The sequence below is a fragment of the Lissotriton helveticus genome, chromosome 11, assembly GCF_964261635.1.
Source record: "Lissotriton helveticus chromosome 11, aLisHel1.1, whole genome shotgun sequence".
NCBI classification, from domain to species: Eukaryota; Metazoa; Chordata; class Amphibia; order Caudata; family Salamandridae; genus Lissotriton; species Lissotriton helveticus.
Window position 1 is genome coordinate 325,438,360 of NC_136072.1, and position 17,346 is coordinate 325,455,705.

Below are 17,346 nucleotides of genomic sequence, written 5' to 3' on the forward strand. Positions count from 1 at the left end.
ATGAGGAGTCTGGATCAGCTAGGGTTGTAGAAGGGCAACCAGGAGCCAAACGTTAGAGGGTGGGCCCAGTCTCCTCTGGGCTCTGAAGAACGTGGACAGGCCCGCCCTTGGCCCGGGCATGCCCACACGTGTCCCATGCTGAGGGAAGCCAACATGGTTTTTGGCAGCATACAGGGTTCCTCCCCCTTGCAGAAGCACAGGTGACAACTGGGGGACAGAGTCCAACCCCAGCAATAACAGCAAACAGTGGCCATAGCGGGCTCAGCAACACCTGTGAGAGTTTCCTGCTTATACCTCTTAATACATTTGGTCCTAACGTAAATTGTCCAGACTTTTTCCGCGCTGTACTAAAGTAATGCCTTACAGTTGACTCAGTGACCATCAGCTAGGGGGGAGAGCACAATCTAGTCCTGGATGTTGACTTGGAATGTTCAGATTGCCACGAGGGCCACCTGACAAGGGTTTGTGCTGCATTCTTGGACATAATGGCACAGTTTCATATGTTAGATGTTTGGCACGCATGGCATGGGTGGCACACATTGCATGGGTGGCCCACGATTACACTTTTCACTCTTCAATGCATGATACCTCCTCACGGCTTGATTTTTGGGTGGGTACACAAGATGTGGTGGGCTGGACAAAAGATGTGAAACACCCAGAACTCTGACCACTCTGCAGTGGTTTTACTGATCACCTTGCCTGCTACCTGGGTATAAGTACCATTATGGAGACTTCAACCTAGGGCGTTGCTCGATGCGGTATTTAAGGAAGAAATCCACTCTGCAATTACAGATTATATATCCTTAAAAAGAGCTCTGTCACCATGGTTGCCACTTTTTGTGAGGCTTTGAAGGCTGTTATCTGGGGGTGAGTGTATTGCTATGGGGCATGGAATCCTCAAATCAATTAAAGGGAGACTTACACAGATGGAAATAGAGCTTCGTAACCTGGAACCGCCCTATGAGGTCTCCAAAGTCCAGAGCCTATTAGACCCAATGCAGGCACTACTTTTGGAGTCCTGGGATGAAGCAAATAGAGAGGTGAGATTCCTAGGTACATACTTGCAGGCAAGGAAAAACGGAGAGAGAGACAGGTTGTGACACACACTGGCCATGCACACAAATCCTGGTGGACTGTCAATTTTGCCCATACTGTAGAAACTCCTGAGGGACACCCACTGCATGACCCCAGGGAGATTCTACATGAGTTTGTTGCCTACCGAGGGCTATATACCTCTCACACACAGTCTACTCCTGTAGAAGTATAAACTTATTTACAGTGGGTGCCTTGGCATGGTACAATCCGGAGCATCGTGAGATCCTTTGCTGACCGCTGACAGTCCTAGAGATTAAACAGATTATTAAACAACTAAAGAAAGGAAAGGCAACTGGGGTCGATGGACTCTCGGTAGAGTTTTATAAAACGTACGCCAAGGAGCTGGCTCCTATATTGCTCAATGAGTATGCTGAGGCATTTCAACAGGACACACTACCTTTGTCAATGAGGGAATGTATCAAAATTACACTGAGAAAGGCCTGGTGCAACCCACCCCTCTTCTGGCGGTCCCTTACACTAAACTCCCCCAGGCCATCCCAGGCAATTCATACCGTTCACTGCATTGCTTGGAGTAGGCTGGCAACTCTGTGCCTTACCAAACTCCAAGCAAATACCCCTTAGCCATTATCATATGTTACAACTACATATCACTCCTGGGGTTTTCCAGTCCCTGCAGAAGAGACATTTCCTCACACTGGGAGATTTATTTGTCGTACACAAATTCAAAACATACCGGGAATAAGTGGGAGACTAATGGGCAATTATTGAAGATGTTCTTGCTTAAGATAAATGTGCACACGAAACACAATGCCTTTTTTGTAAGTTCCCAGAGGAACCCCCGGAATGGTTATCTTTAACATCCTACTTGCTATGCCACAGCCCTATAAACTCAAATCCAAAATTGTATACCTCAGCAATGGATTACTGTGATAAGTTGGCCTGATGTATGATGTTCACAATTCTGTGGGCACCTTGTATCAGTCCAAACAATCCCTTATGGTGGTGGTTGTAAGTCAACCTTATAGACAAGCTATCCTAGAGGTAGCATGGACTAAGCAGCCTTCAGGCTAAACTCAAGAGGGCATGTGAAGCCTGCTGTTTAACCATATGCAATCCTGTAATATCAAATGAAAGGACACCACACAAGTTATATATTATAAAAATATATGTATTTATTACTAGAATAATCCTCTGTACTCTTTATGAGTGCAGAGGCACAAGCGTTTAAACAAAAGCACAACTAAACATTCAAAAGTTGCACAGTTATGGATAGGGCTGTTGGCCACTCAAACCATATATTAAAAAAGTAGTATAAGTATCACTTTACGAACAGTGGTAAGGCCTAGGGCCTTGGGAATCGCTGGGACTACACTGGACTAACAGCAGTTAGGACGGGAGTAGCCCGTGGGATTCGGGTGCCGCGCTAAAAGCACACGCATGCACCAATGCAAAGTCAATGGTGCCTAAAAGTTATCGAGTTACAGTTTTAGGAGTCTTCCGACTGGAATAGGATCAAGCCACTTTAAACTAGGACACTAGAGGTGTAAACCACTACAGAGGCACCGGTGTTAGATCGTTACCTCACCCACAGGAAGCGGGTGCATAGGTGCCAAAGTGTGTCGGGTTTCGTCGTGTAGATCTATGGAGCCTGGAGAGGAAGATGCTGCAGGCAGCCAGAAGAGAAGAGTCCGGTTGGATCCAAGGGTGGATCGAAGATGTAGAGTACCTGGAAGCAGAGGGGACAGAGTCTGGGTCACTCAGCAGTGACCAGGAAGGAACCAGGCAATGTCGGGCGCACTCAGGCGGTTGTCGAGAAGCTTGTCTCCGCTGCCACGTGGACTCTGGGGCACGAGGATGTCCAGGAGTGGATCACGAGCTGTACCACGAAGGCTCTCGCTGTCGGCGGTGTCGGCTTGCGGACTGGAGTCAACAGACCTTGGCAAAGGCAACCCATGCAGGATTCGAAGATCGCTTCTTACTCGGACCATCAAGGTCAGAGAGGCGGCTCCTTTTCAGGGGAGTGAGGGCCAGTCTGGAGCAACCAGACTAGCAGTGTAGTTTCAAAGGTTTGTCGGTACTGGGGCTACTAGCCAACGGGCAAGTGACCGGACCAACGCGTTGAACAGAAAAATGCAAAAGGGCCCCACGCAGCACTCAGTGAGTGTGGAGGTGAGATCTTCAGTGCACAAGCTGCTCAGGGCTGGGGCTTCTCAAACCCCAATGCACAGCTTCGAGGGGGCCTCGGGAGCTGCACGGTCAGCACTTTGTAGTTTTTCCAAGATGGCTGGCTCCACGCTTCACGTCACCTCCACGGGTCTCAGATTCACTGGGACCGTGGATCGGGCTGTTAGAAGTCAGGGAAGCTGGGTCTTGTCGATCTCTGTCGCTCGAGTTCCAGCGGGAACTGCAACAAAGCCTGTTTGCACAGGGTGGTCACTCCTTGACCACAAGGGAGATTCTTCAGTCTTCTACGTCGAGTAGGATGTTGAAGGGTCCAGAGTTTTGTTTCATAAGTTTCAGTCAGGATAATCTGATGTGCATTGGCACAGCTCCCACCTTTATTCCAAATCTAGGGGCTGGATTACCTGCTAGGTCCCTTCTATGGGTGGGACCCAGGAAGGGGGTGGTTACACCCCTTTCCCTTTGTCCAGTTTCGCGCCAGAGCTGGGACTGGAGTGCCCCAGAACCGGTTTGACTGGATTTTGCATGAGACACCTTGTGTGACCCAGGCAGTGTCTAGTTTCATTCAACCCTCCCTGCCCCAATCCACTATCTCCTGTCTGGGGAGGTGTAGCACCTCCCTGTGACAGGAAACCTTTTGTCCAAGCCTCCCCTGCCAGGTTTCGGTCAGCAGCAGAAGGCCAGACTTGTGTCTGTGGCGGCAGCATCTATTTTGTGATGCTGAGGCTCTGGTTAGGATTAACTGTGTTTTAAGTAAAGTAACATGTCTTCTCCCTCTAGAAGAGTGGAATGCAACCCCCGTCGCCAGAACTGGCGAGGGGGTAGTATTCCAAAGTGTATGACACCTTACACGACATGTTTTGATAAAGCCAAACCAAAGTTAGCAATAACCACGAGGATTATAATGCACTTAAGAGTATATGGTATGTCAATATCCTGGAACAGCTAAAAGGAAATGGTTCCGAAAGCTGCAGACAGGCTCAGCTCATGCTAGAGCACCATCTCACATAAAACCAAGCACTCTGCCTCCAGGATTGTTAAGGCCTGCCATAGGAGTGACTGATAGGCATATATGTGTCCAGATACAGGTTTAGATATAGGTATACTATATCTAAGCAAGGGGTGATTACACCACCTTGCCCCAGCTGAGTGATCAGCCAGTTGTGTCGATTTGAGTAGCCAGCCAGGGGTGGCAAAAGATATGCTGCAGCCCCTGGTAGGCCTTGGATGCACCTATGCCCTGGGTACCTATAGTACATTGTACAGGGGCTGATAAGGTGTCCAGTACCAAATTGGTGTTGTACCTAAAGTACATGTCTGTGAATTTAGAGAGAGAACAGCAGGCTGTGGGTCTGATTAGCAGGCCCACAGCCACATTAAGTCAAAAAACAGTGAAGCAAAAAGCAAAAATTGGGGTGACCATAGGAAAGCAGACCCCACTCTCCTACATAACCCCCCCCCCCTAAACGCAGGGACATTAAACTTAACCTTGACCAGATAAGTCTTCATGTTCTAAGTGGAAATACCTGGAGAGACCATCCGCATTGCCATGGTCAGTCCCTGGTCTGTGCTCCACTGTAAAGTCCATCCCCTGTAGGGAAATGGACCACCTGAGCAGTTTGGGATTTTCACCCTTCATCTGATTGAGCCACAAGAGGGGCTTACGGTCTGTCTGAATTAGGAAGTGAGTGCCAAACAAGTATGGTCTCAACTTCTTCAGGGCCCAAACCACAGCAAAGGCCTCCCTCTCAATGGCTGACCAACGTTTCTCTCTAGGGGTCAGTCTTCTGCTAATGAAAGCAATGGGCTGGTCTTGACCATCTACATTAAGTTGTGAAAGCACAGCTCCCACCCCCAACTCAGAAGCATCTGTTTGGACAATGAACTCTTTGGAGTAGTCAGGATTCTTCAGGATAGGTGCAGAGCACATGGCCTTCTTCAGGTCATCAAATGCCTTTTGACAGCTAACTGTCCACTGAACCTTTTTGGGCATCTTCTTGGATGTCAAATTATTTAATGGTGTCACAATGGATCCATAGTTCTTTACAAATTTCCTGTAATACCCAGTCAGGCCCAAGAAGGCTCTGACTTGTGTCTGGGTAGTTGGAGGAGCCCAGTCCTGTATGGTCTGGATCTTACTCTCCAGTGGTTGAACCTGACCCCCACCTACTAGGTGGCCCAGGTACACAACCCTGCTCTGCCCTATCTGGCACTTGGTAGCCTTGATAGTCAGGACTGCCTTTTGCAGGGCCTCCAGAACTTTCTTCAGGTGGATCAGGTGATCTTCCCAGGTGGAGCTGAAGACAGCAATATCATCTATATATGCTGCACAAAAGTCATCCAACCCAGCAAGGACTTGATTCACCAACCTTTGGAAAGTGGCAGGTGCATTTTTCAAACCAAAGGGCATTACCACAAACTGATAATGTCCACTGGGGATTGAGAATGCTGTTTTGGCTTTAGACTCCTCAGCTAACCTGATTTGCCAATAGCCAGCTGTCAAGTCAAATGTGCTCAAAAATTTGGCAGAAGCCAATTTATCTATGAGCTCATCTGCCCTTGGAATAGGATGAGCATCTGTCCTAGTGACAGCATTGAGACAGACCTCTATAGTCCACACAAAATCTCATTTGTCTCTTTCCATCTTGGGTATGAGGTTTTGGCACAAGGACTACTGGGCTGGCCCAGGGGCTCTCTGATGGCTCAATAACTCCAAGTTCAAGCATTTACTGCACCTCAGCCTTTATACAATCCCTGACATGGTCAGGGTGCCTGTAGATTTTATTCTTCACAGGCAGACTGTCACCAGTGTCCACCTCATGGGTGCACCAGTTAGTTTGACTGGGTGTAAGAGAAAACATATGTCTATGAGCCTGCAACACTTGTCTGCAGTCCCATTGCTGCTGGTCAGAGAGGCTCCCTGCCAAGGCTACTCCATCCACTGAACCATCATCAGGGTTTCGGGATAACAGGTCTGGGAGAGGGTCACTCTCTTCTTCCTGGTCCCCATCTGTAGCCATGAGTAAACCCATGTCTGCCCTGTCCACATAGGCCTTCAATCTGTTTACATGGAACACCCTGTGGGGGCTCCTAGGGGTGCCAAGGTCCACCAAGCAGGTGACCTCTCCCTTTTTCTCAAGTATGGTGTGGGGTCCAGACCATTTGTCTTGGAGAGCTGCTGGGGCCACTGGCTCCAACACCCACACCTTCAGCCCTGGCTGGTATTCAGTCAGAACAGCCTTTTGGTCATGCCAAGCTTTCTGTAATTCTTGGCTGGCCTCCAGGTTTTGGGTTGCTCTGTCCATGTTCTCAGCCATCCTGGAGCAGAGACCAAGTACATAGTCCACAATATCAAGCTTAGGCTTTTTGAGAGGTAACTCCCATCCTTCCTTCACAAGACAAAGTGGACCCCTTACAGTGGCCAAACAAAAGTTCAAAAGGGCTGTAGCCAACCCCCTTCTGTGGGACCTCTCTGTAAGCAAAGAGCAAGCAGGGTAAAAGGATGTCCCATCTTCGCCTAAGCTTTTCAGGTAACCCTTTTATCATTCCCTTTAGGGTCTTGTTGAACCTTTCAACAAGCCCATTGCACTGTAGATGGTAGGGTGTGGTAAACTTATAGTTTACTCCACACTCTTTCCACATTGCTTTACGATATCCAGACATGAAGTTGGTACCTCTGTCTGAAAGGACCTCCTTTGGAAAGCCCACTCTGGAGAAAACTCCAAGTAGGGCCCTTGCCACACATGAGCTGTTATGGTCCTCAGGGGAATTGCCTCTGGGTACCTGGTGGCATGATCCACTACCACCAGGATAAATCTGTGCCCAGATGCTGTTTGGGGATCCATTTGTCCAACAATGTCTATCCCAACTCTCTCAAAGGGCACCCCCCCCAGCTAGAGGTATAAGGGGGCCTTTGTGGTGCCACCTGATTTGCCACTGGCTTGGCAGGTGTCACAGGAGCTACAAAACTCCTTGGTATTCTCTGACATGTGAGGCCAGTGAAAGTGTGGTACAAGCCTTTACCAAGTCTTGTTCTGGCCTAAGTGTCCTGCTAAAGGAATATCATGGGCCAAGGTGAGAAGGAAGCCCCTAAATTGCAGAGGTATAACCAACCTCCTGGTAGCACCAGGCTTGGGGTCTCTAGCCTCTGAATGAAGGAGCCCATCATCCCAATACACTCTATGGGTACCTTGAGCATTCCCAGCAGCCTCAGCAGCCGCTTGCTGTCTGAGGGGTTCAAGAGAAGGGCAAGTTAACTGAGCCTGCCCCAGATCTGCCCTTGAGGGTCCCCCTGTCCCCAGAAACTCAACCTGATCAGGTTCAAGTTCTTCCAGGACAGTCTCCTCTTGATTCACAGAATCATCCTCCTGAGAGGGCTGATCCTCAACCTGGGGCAAGTGGGAAGGCACTGCCTTAACCTTCTTGCTCTTCTTCTTGGATTGTGGTTGGTCTATTGTTCCAAGATCCACCACAGGTTCAGGTAGGCACTTCTTGGCTTGGGACCTGGTTACAGCAAGGACATGTGCTGAAATACATAGCATCTCTGCATGAGTCCTATACTCCACTTCTGACCATGAGGAATTCTCTAGATCATTGCCCAAAAGACAGTCAACTGGGAGGTCTGCACTCACAACAACTTTCTTGAGGCCAGTTACCCCACCCCAGGAGAAGTTAACAACAGCCACACTATGTGTAGTAGTGGCATTGCTAGCATTGGTCACTAGGTAGTTCTCACCTAGTACAATTTGTCCAGGGTCCACAAAGTTAGGTGTCACCATAGTGACACTGGCACATGTGTCCCTGTAGGCCTGAGCCAGTTTCTCATTGATTAAAGGCGTCTGCCTATATTTGCCCAAAGTATTGGGACTGATAGTAGTGGACATAGCCATGTCCACATCATATAGCAGAACTGCCTGAGTAGGGATTCTGACTAAGCCAGACTCCATCTCAGTACCCAGGGTTAACCCCACTATACCTTTGGGTTGTGTACCACCACTGCTGACTGTACTAGGGGGTGCAGGTGCCTTAGGGGCTGCAGTGGTAGGGACTGGTTTTTTCTTAGTGCATTCACTACCCCAGTGTGAAACTGATTTACAGGTATTGCACCAAGGTTTCTTTGGGCCATCATTCTTCTTCTTCTTGTTTCCATTTTGGAAACCACCCTCCTTATTAGAATTACTTTGGGGGCCTGAAGAAGACTTCTGGTCATTTTCTTTCTTATCTCCACCCTTCTGGTCTGCCTTCTTTTGATCACCTCCTTGGTTCTGGGGTTTCTGCTTAACCCTTGTTCTGACCCATTTGTCTGCCTTCTTTCCCAATTCTTTGGGAGAGGTCAGATCTGAGTCAATAAGGTGTTGATGCAACTGCTGGTTTTGGCAATTATTTAGGATCTGTTCTCTCATTATTAGATTGTACAATCCTGTATAGTCTGAGACTTTACTTCCCAGCAACCAACCCTCCAGAGCCTTAGTGGCAATCAACAAAATCAGTCCAGTCCTGAGTCTGAGCTTTTTGGGTATCTCTGAACAACAACCTGTATTGCTCAGTGGTTAGGCCAAACCCATCAATAAGAGCACTCTTCAGGACAGATAGTTTTTAGCATCCTCAGGTCTAACAGTGAGGAGCTTGTCTCTCCCTTTCTCAGAAAAGGAGTACCAAGGGGGCGTGGTCTACAGCCGGGAGGAATGGCCGCATCTTGAGTCGGCTCCTCGGCCCTCGCCTGCGAAACTGGGCTCCTGATCCGCACGGCGCCCAGCTGACCCCCTGAAACCCTCGGGGACCGGCCCTTACCTGACCTGCACTGGAGTGTCCCTTCTCTGGCGCCCTGCCGGGCTGAGGCGGGGAGCTTTGGCGAGTTGCAGACAGTGACCGCGCTCCGCAAGATGGCGGCCACAGCTAACTACTGTTGACGGCGCTGCCGAACAAGCTGCTGGAGATGCTTTGAGGTCCTCGCTGCGACCCGTCAATCGGATCGGAGCTGCCGGGGGCGCTGCTCTGCCCCTTGGTGGGTCCCGCCCATCGGTAGGTGGACGCCTGCGGCCCTGCACACGCCAAGGCGGGCTGCCCCCTCCACCGGTCACATTTACTACGCGAGTCCCCGGCCTTGGGCATGGTGTCGAGACTCGCATGATCACCGGAGTCTGTGCTCTGGCTCGCCCGTACCTGGCGCGACTACCCCCTGGTGCCAACAGTAGGCTTCGAGACCTGGGCAGTTGTTGGGACGGAGGGGGGACCCACCTCCATGACCCCAGGTCGCCGGGAACTTCCTGTGGGCGAGTGTGCCCAGAGTGCCTGCCCGGATAGAGACTGCCCGGCGCCCACGGCCTCATAACTGGACAAGATCTCGGCCTTCTGGGATTTTATAGACCACGGTGGGCCTCTCAGTTTCTCCCGGAGACACGGCGTGGTGGCATAGTGGCCGGACACCCCGAGGCTGACCTCCTGCAAATCGGCCGGTCCCATGCAGTCGACTCCCCCGGGGGCCCCGCACTTGCGGCAACGGAGACTGACCCCCTTGGTGACCTGGGACCCTGACCTCCAACCTTAATCAAAAAGGAAACCAGGAACTCCACGCGGCTCCAGACGCAGTGTCCGCCCGCTAGTCCCTCCATAGCTGGACTCGCTTCCAGACGACCGGTATCAGAGAAGCCACATCCTTGTACGAGCCCACCTTGCCGACCTGCTCTGGGGATCCGTGGGTGGTTGCCAGTCGCCGTCACAGTCCCTTGCAAACCAAGAACTACCTGCCTTGTGGGCTGCCTCTCACTAAGATACTTCACATGGCGGGCAACAGGGGGAACAAACCGGCCACCCAGAAACAAATCACTAAATTCTCCTGGACGTCCAGGGGAGACGGCAAGGACCCGGCTACTGGGGGAGACCAAAAAGAGACGCCCTCCTCGCCTGTGACGAGGGCACCGACGCTGGAGGATGTGATGGAGGCTATTGCAGGAGTGAGGTTCTCACTGGAAACTCGCATCGACTCCGTCAACATTGAAGTCACCCTCTTGCGGCCAGACCTTCACAAGATAGATGCTAAAGTTAAAGATGTCGAAGTTAAGACGACAGCCCTCGTCGACGAGACCTCAGCCCTCCAACAACAAGTGGCCCACCTGCAAAAACAACAGCTCCTCATGGGCGACCTACTGGATGATTACGAAGGTAGATCCAGACGTAACAAAGTCCGCATCCTGGGGGTTCCGGAGCGTATGGAGGGACAGACGACTGATCTATTAGTTGAGGACCTCATCCAGAAGCATCTCAAACCTGGTCGCCTCTCTGCATACTTTTCCATCGAGCGGGCCCACAAAGTCCCCGGGGGACGGACGAAAGTGTGGGCCCCCCCACGCCCTATCATAGCAAGAGTCTTCAACTTCCGAGATAGGGACTCCATCCTTCAGGCAGCCCGCTCCGGAGGGCCTCTACGACTGGACGAGGCTACTATCACCTTCTTCCCGGACTTTACGGTAAAGGTGCAGGCCCACAGGCGCAGCTTCCTCGATGTTAAAAAGGCTCTGCGAGATAAGGACATCAAATATTCCATGCTCTTTCCTGCGAGGCTCAGGGTGGAAGCGGAGGGCAAGGCCTGGTTCTTCAACTCACCGAACGCGGCGTGGGAATGGCTCGAGGGCTGCCGAAGGGTCGAAAAGCCCTGAGGCGGACGCGATGGTTCTGCAGTGGGCGAGCGCCGAGACCGACATCCAGAGCGGCGCGACAAAGGAACTGAGGAGGACTCGACCGAAAAATTATGTCTCCACTCAAGACTGGAGGACTTACGCTTGAACTGACTTCCCTGAACGCCGCTGCGGCTGTCATGGCAGCCCTACCAGGGGCAAGAACCGATGATTTAATTGTTGCAGAGCTTTGCCTCGCCTGTTTTGGCTTGGGGGAGGGACGCTCATCTAAACCGTATGTTATGATCTTTATTGCTATATTTTCTGCATGCAGGTCAGTTGATATTTGATCCGTTTTACTTGCTATACCATGATGCTCTAAGGCGAGGGCCTCTACAGCTTACCAGACACCCGATCCATGAAGGGGAGGGCGACAGGCACTCTGCCTAGTTGGGGAGTGGATAGTTTTAAATCCGCGTACAGGGGGGCAGGGTGGGAAGGAGGGAGGGGGGAGGGAAGGGGGGATGTTCTTGTTTTCATTGATTGTTTTTGTTCTTGGTATCAGAGTCTCTACTTGTATCGCCGCATGTCATGTTTTGCATCGAGGTGTTTTGGTGCCATACGGGCTACTTGGTCCGAGCTCCTACATTGTACCGCTTGTATCGGCCCTATTGGTTGTCGTAATTCTTGTCTGCTGCAGAATCTTTTATTGCCACATTCCACACCTCTCGCTAGGTCAGGCCTTAGCATGGCGTATCCATTTGATATTAGGGACTCCTCAGGGAGTCCTACGGCCCTCTGACCCGATTTTCCATCTCGCCAGGCCCACTCAGTTGCGCAAGCTGGTTATCCCCTTGTCCATCCTCCACATATCCTGTATTATCCACCACTATGTCACGTCCTCTCTCTAGAACCATCACGATTATGTCGTGGAATGTTAACGGTCTGGGGCACAAAATCAAACGTGGTATAGTCCTTCAATACATATGACTCCACTCCCCTGACATTGTACTGCTGCAGGAGACACACTTGGTTGGCAACACTTGTCAGGCACTCCAAAGAGGCGGCTATAAACTGCTAGTACACGCCGGTTTTACATCTGGCTCCCGAGGCACAGGAATCTTGGTAAAAAGGAACTTAGCACTAACATACAATAAGACATGGACTGACCCACTGGGTCGCTTTGCACTTGTTGAGGCCACTTGGGAGGGACGCCCTTTGAACATCATATCTGCTTATCTCCCACCGACTCTAGCTCGTGATTCCCTTAAAGAATTAGGCACTCGACTAGCAGACCTCCCCACGGGTACATTTCTCATCGGGGGCGACTTTAACATGACAATGAATGATGACCTCGACCGACATCCTAGCCGGGCCTCTCACAGACATGACTCTGAATTGGCGGGTTTTGTCCAGGCAATGGGACTTGAAGATATTTGGAGAACCCACTACCCAGATACGCCCTATTTTACCTATTATTCAAACGCACATAACAGTATGTCCCGAATTGGCTATCTTCTCTGGCCCACCACAGATGTGGGATACTTCCTGCGCCCGAAGGGACTCCCCCGAGGCATCTCTGACCACTCCCCTCTCACTGTAGACTTAACCTACAACCGCCAAAGCACTCGAGGCCCTATAATCATTAATCCTTGGTTGATGCGTATCCCAGACATAAAGGACTGCCTATTAGAACACACTGACTTCTACTTTTTGGAAAACGCCGGCTCGGTGCGCTCGGCGGTCACGATCTGGGAAGCTTATCTGGCTGTCATTAAAGGCAAGGCACTGGCGCTTAAACTTGGTTATATTCAGAAGCGTGCCGACCAGATCCAACAGGCCGAATCTAACCTGTCACGTTTAGAATTAATCCATATTACCGCTCCCTCGGACGAGTCGGCCCATCGCCTCCGTGCCTGGCAAATTGACTACAAAGCACTGGCGACGGAACAGACACAGGCTCGATTACTTCACACGCGCCATCACATTTATGAGTTTGGTGACCGCGCAGGGAGGATGCTTGCATGGTTAGAACGGCGGGAGCAGGGTGCCTGATGGGTGTCATCCATACTGCATCAGGATGGCACATCAACTGCTGACCCACAAGAAATAGCCGATGCCTTCGCAGACCACTTGACACATGTCTACACAGCTAGGGCACATTACAACTCGGAGGAATCCAGGGAACTCCTGGAAGAGATGCGCCTACCCACCCTCTATGAGACGAACAAAGACGCGCTAGACGCCGACATCATGGCGGACGAGCTTACGACTGCACTCTTTGCTATCAACTCTGGTAAGGCAATGGGCCCCAACGGAGTTCCCATTGAATTCCTAAATGGCATGTCTCCCAGCGTTGTTCCACACCTTAAAAATATGTTCGAGGACAGTCTCGATACAGTCATCCTGCCGTTGGATCAAAGATTGGCCTCTATAGTGGTCATCCTTAAACCTAATAAATCACCCACTGACTGCGCCTCCTATAGGCCGATATCTTTGATTAGCGCAGAGGCTAAGATCCTAGCCAAGCTTCTCGCCAACAGGCTCCTTGGAGTTCTTCTCTCCCTCATACACGATGATCAATCAGGCTTCCTTCCGGGACGTAACACGGCCCTAAACTTGAGAAGAGTCAATAATGTCTTGAGTCGACAACCTACTTTACAGCAAGACGCTGCCATTCTGTCCCTGGACGCCATGATGGCGTTCGACTTGATTGAATGGTCCTACCTCTTTGAGGTTCTACGGAGGTTCGGTTTTGGGCCCAAATTCATTCAATGGGTGCGGCTCCTCTACACAGGCCTATTGGGCCAAGTGCGAGTAAACAACCATACGTCTCGCCGTTTCGAACTCCACAGGGGAACTCGGCAGGGTTGCCCCCCTATCGCCGTTACTCTTTGCTCTCACTCTAGAACGCCTGGCCCACTGGATCCGCACAGACGCTTCCATAAGAGGCCTCAAATGGACTGCAGAGATCACTGACAAAATTTCCCTTTACGCCGATGATATCCTGGTATACGTCACCTTCCCTCGTTCCTCCATTAATAGCCTATTCCATGTCCTCACCAACTTCGGAAAATATTCAGGCTACTCGATTAACTGGTCTAAATCGACATTATACATATTACACGGCCCCCCACCTCGTCTACCCCGAGGATTTACTATTACTATAGCCCGGGATGGCTTTAAATACCTTGGTATATTTGTCACCCCAGATTCCTCCCGCTTTCTCTCCTGGGCAGGGCAGCCTTATTTAAGATGTTGGCACTCCCACATTTTTATATGCCCTACAGAACTGTCCTTTCCTGATCTCTGACTCCTATTTCAATGCTGTGGAAAGTGACATACGACTTTTACTGTGGATGGCGGGGCAGCTCGCCTAGCCCTCCCAAAGCTTACCCAGAGTTGGTATGATGGGGGAATCGCCTTGCCTAACCTGCGTCTTTATTACCGGTCAGCACAACTGGTGGCCACCAACCACTGGATCCATGGGTCACCACTCAACCCAGCCTTCCACTTGGATAGATGTCAGACGGGACGTGAGGGCTACCTAGGGGCCCTTTACAGTAAACCAATCAGGAACAGATACGTGGGACCAATGGCGCAGACAGTTACACTCTGGCACAGGGCCAACAGATGCCTTGGTTGGTCGAACAAAATCACCAAGGCGACGCCATTGTGGTCTTCGCAACAATTAGGCTCCCTCTGTTTTCAACTGGGATTCGACCGTTGGGACACTATAGGTATATCGACGGTGGGAGACCTCATTCACAAAGGCAAAATACTAACATTTGAGGACTTGCGCACCAGGTATTCTCTTGCAAGAACAGAACTATTTCGTTAACTTCAAATCAGACACGCTATCCTCACTGCTATACCCGATCTTTCCTCCATACCTGAAACATCCCCCTTAGAGGACAGACTGCTTTCGGAACCTCTCCCCTCAAAGGCTATCTCCTACACCTCCCGAAAATTGTGTAACAATCTCGCTAACACATTTCAGTCCCTACGAGACAAATGGCAGGCAGACCTTGGTCCCCTGGAAGAAGAGGACTGGCGGTCGGCTCTAATGTCCCCTAGAGAGACAGCAATTAACCACAGATTGAGACTTGTTCAATTGAAGGTGTTACATAGGGCCTACATGTCGGCTACACTGTTGGCCAGAATCGGTAGACGTCCCGATGATCTCTGTTTAAGGGGCTGTGACTTACCTGGCACCTTTTATCATGTCTTATGGGAATGTCCAGTAATACAACAATTCTGGGGGGGACGATACGCAAAATGAGGGACTCGCTGGGCAAGTATGTTCCGCTCACACCGAAAGTATGTGTCCTTAATATATGGGAGGCCACGGACCTAAATGAACTTGAACTACAGTGGGCGGCGCTGGGGTTCCTACTAGTCAAACGCTCGATAGCCATGAAATGGGGCTCTGCTGACAGACCACTGGTGGTTGGTTGGATGGCGGAGTTGGATCGCTGTATGCTCGCAGAAAAAACTGTTTTTGAACTGAGAGGTTGCCCGAAAAAGTGGGACAAGAAGTGGGGACACTGGAACAAATACAGGGGTGAATTGTGTGATTCTCCGACGTTGGAATTGGCCATGAATGTGGATGGACCCGTAGCTCGAATTGTGCATTGATGTACCAATATATTTGTTCTGTATCTTGCTCTTACTTTGGCATTCTGAATGCATCGGATATGTTTGTGCACTGATGTACTGAGATTTTTGTTCCATATCTGGCTTTTACTTTGTCATGCTGTATGCAACGGATGTTTTGACTGTCTTCTTTTCAATAAACTTTTATGTTAAAAAAAAGAAAAGAAAAGGAGTACCATAAGATTGCTGCCCACTGATCTTGAGGGACCTGCTGTACCATGCAGGCCCTCTCCAGAGCAGTTATCCATTTGTGGATGTCACCCCCTTCCCTATAGGGGGGCACAATCTTTGTCAGGTTTCTAGTATCATAGGACCTGTCTTTCTCTTTGGGAATAATGCTGCCACCGGTGGGTATCTCCCCACTCAATTTTTGTTCCCTTGCTAAACCAAGTTTAGCTTGGGCCAGGGCTATCTCTTCCCTCTCTATCTGGAGTTTGACAGCTCTCATCCTGGCCTTATGCTCTTTTCTCTGGGGGGGAAGTCGTTCCCCTTTAAGAGTTCCTTGAGGCATTAGAAATTTCAGAGTCCCTGGAAGGGGATCTGTCTCTTCTATTGCCTGGGAGTATTCTGCTATTGGGTCTGGGGAAGTGGTTCCCTTCTCCATTCCCATGTAGGACCAAGTTGGCTTGGTTAAGCTCACCAACTGGTACCTGGTTATCCCTCTGATCATCATCTGAGTCCTCACCCTCTCCTACCTCCTCATCTATTACTATGGGAGTGATGGGTTCAGTCTCTGGGGGATTTACCTCATCTCTTGGGTTCCCTGAGGGGACTGCACTAGCCTTCTCAAGATCATCCTTTTCTAGGATTCCTATTAGGAGTGAGATAGTAGGGTTGTGACCCTTTTTCAGCCCCCTTGTAGTGCACAAGGCACCCAAGTCTTTGAAGCCGAGGTTTGCATATCTGGAAGGTACCCTGGTTAGGTCACCTCTCACAGGTGGAGAGCTGGAAGCTTCACCTGTGCCAGACATGCTTCTAGTGAGGTGTAAGTGGTGCACTTACCTACACTAAGTGTTTTCCTACTGGAACCTTGCTAGTGAGTTGTAGTCAGAGTGTGCTACTCCCTTTTATCTACAACTACTAAGTTCAGTAGAACTTAAGTATGCTAAGCTTTTGTTTATATGTACCTATAGTACTTAATGTGATCTTTCAATTTGATATAAAGATTGCAATGGTAAAACAACAGCAAGCTCAAATCCCAACCGCTGCACACCAATGTGAGAAGTTGGCCTGATGTATGATGCCCACAATTCTGTGGGCACCTTGTATCAGTCCAAACAATCCCTTATGGTGGTGGTTGTAAGTCAACCTTATAGACAAGCTATCCTAGAGGTAGCATGGACTAAGCAGCCTTCAGGCTAAACTCAAGAGGGCATGTGAAGCCAGCTGTTTTACCATATGCAATCCTGTAATATCAAATGAAAGGACACCACACAAGTTATATATTATAAAAATATATGTATTTATTACTAGAATAATCCTCTGTACTCTTTATGAGTGCAGAGGTACAAGCGTTTAAACAAAAGCACCATTAAACATTCAAAAGTTGCACATTTATGGATAGGGCTGTTGGCCATTCAAACCATATATTAAAAAAGTGGTATAAGTATCACTTTACGAACAGTGGTAAGGCCTAGGGCCTTGGGAATCGCTGGGACTACACTTGACTAACAGCAGTTAGGACGGGAGTAGCCCGCGGGATTCGGGTGCAGCGCTAAAAGCACACGCATGCACCAATGCAAAGTCAATGGTGCGTAAAAGTTATCGAGTTACAGTTTTAGGAGTCTTCTGACTGGAATAGGATCAAGCCACTATAAACTAGGACACTAGAGGTGTAAAC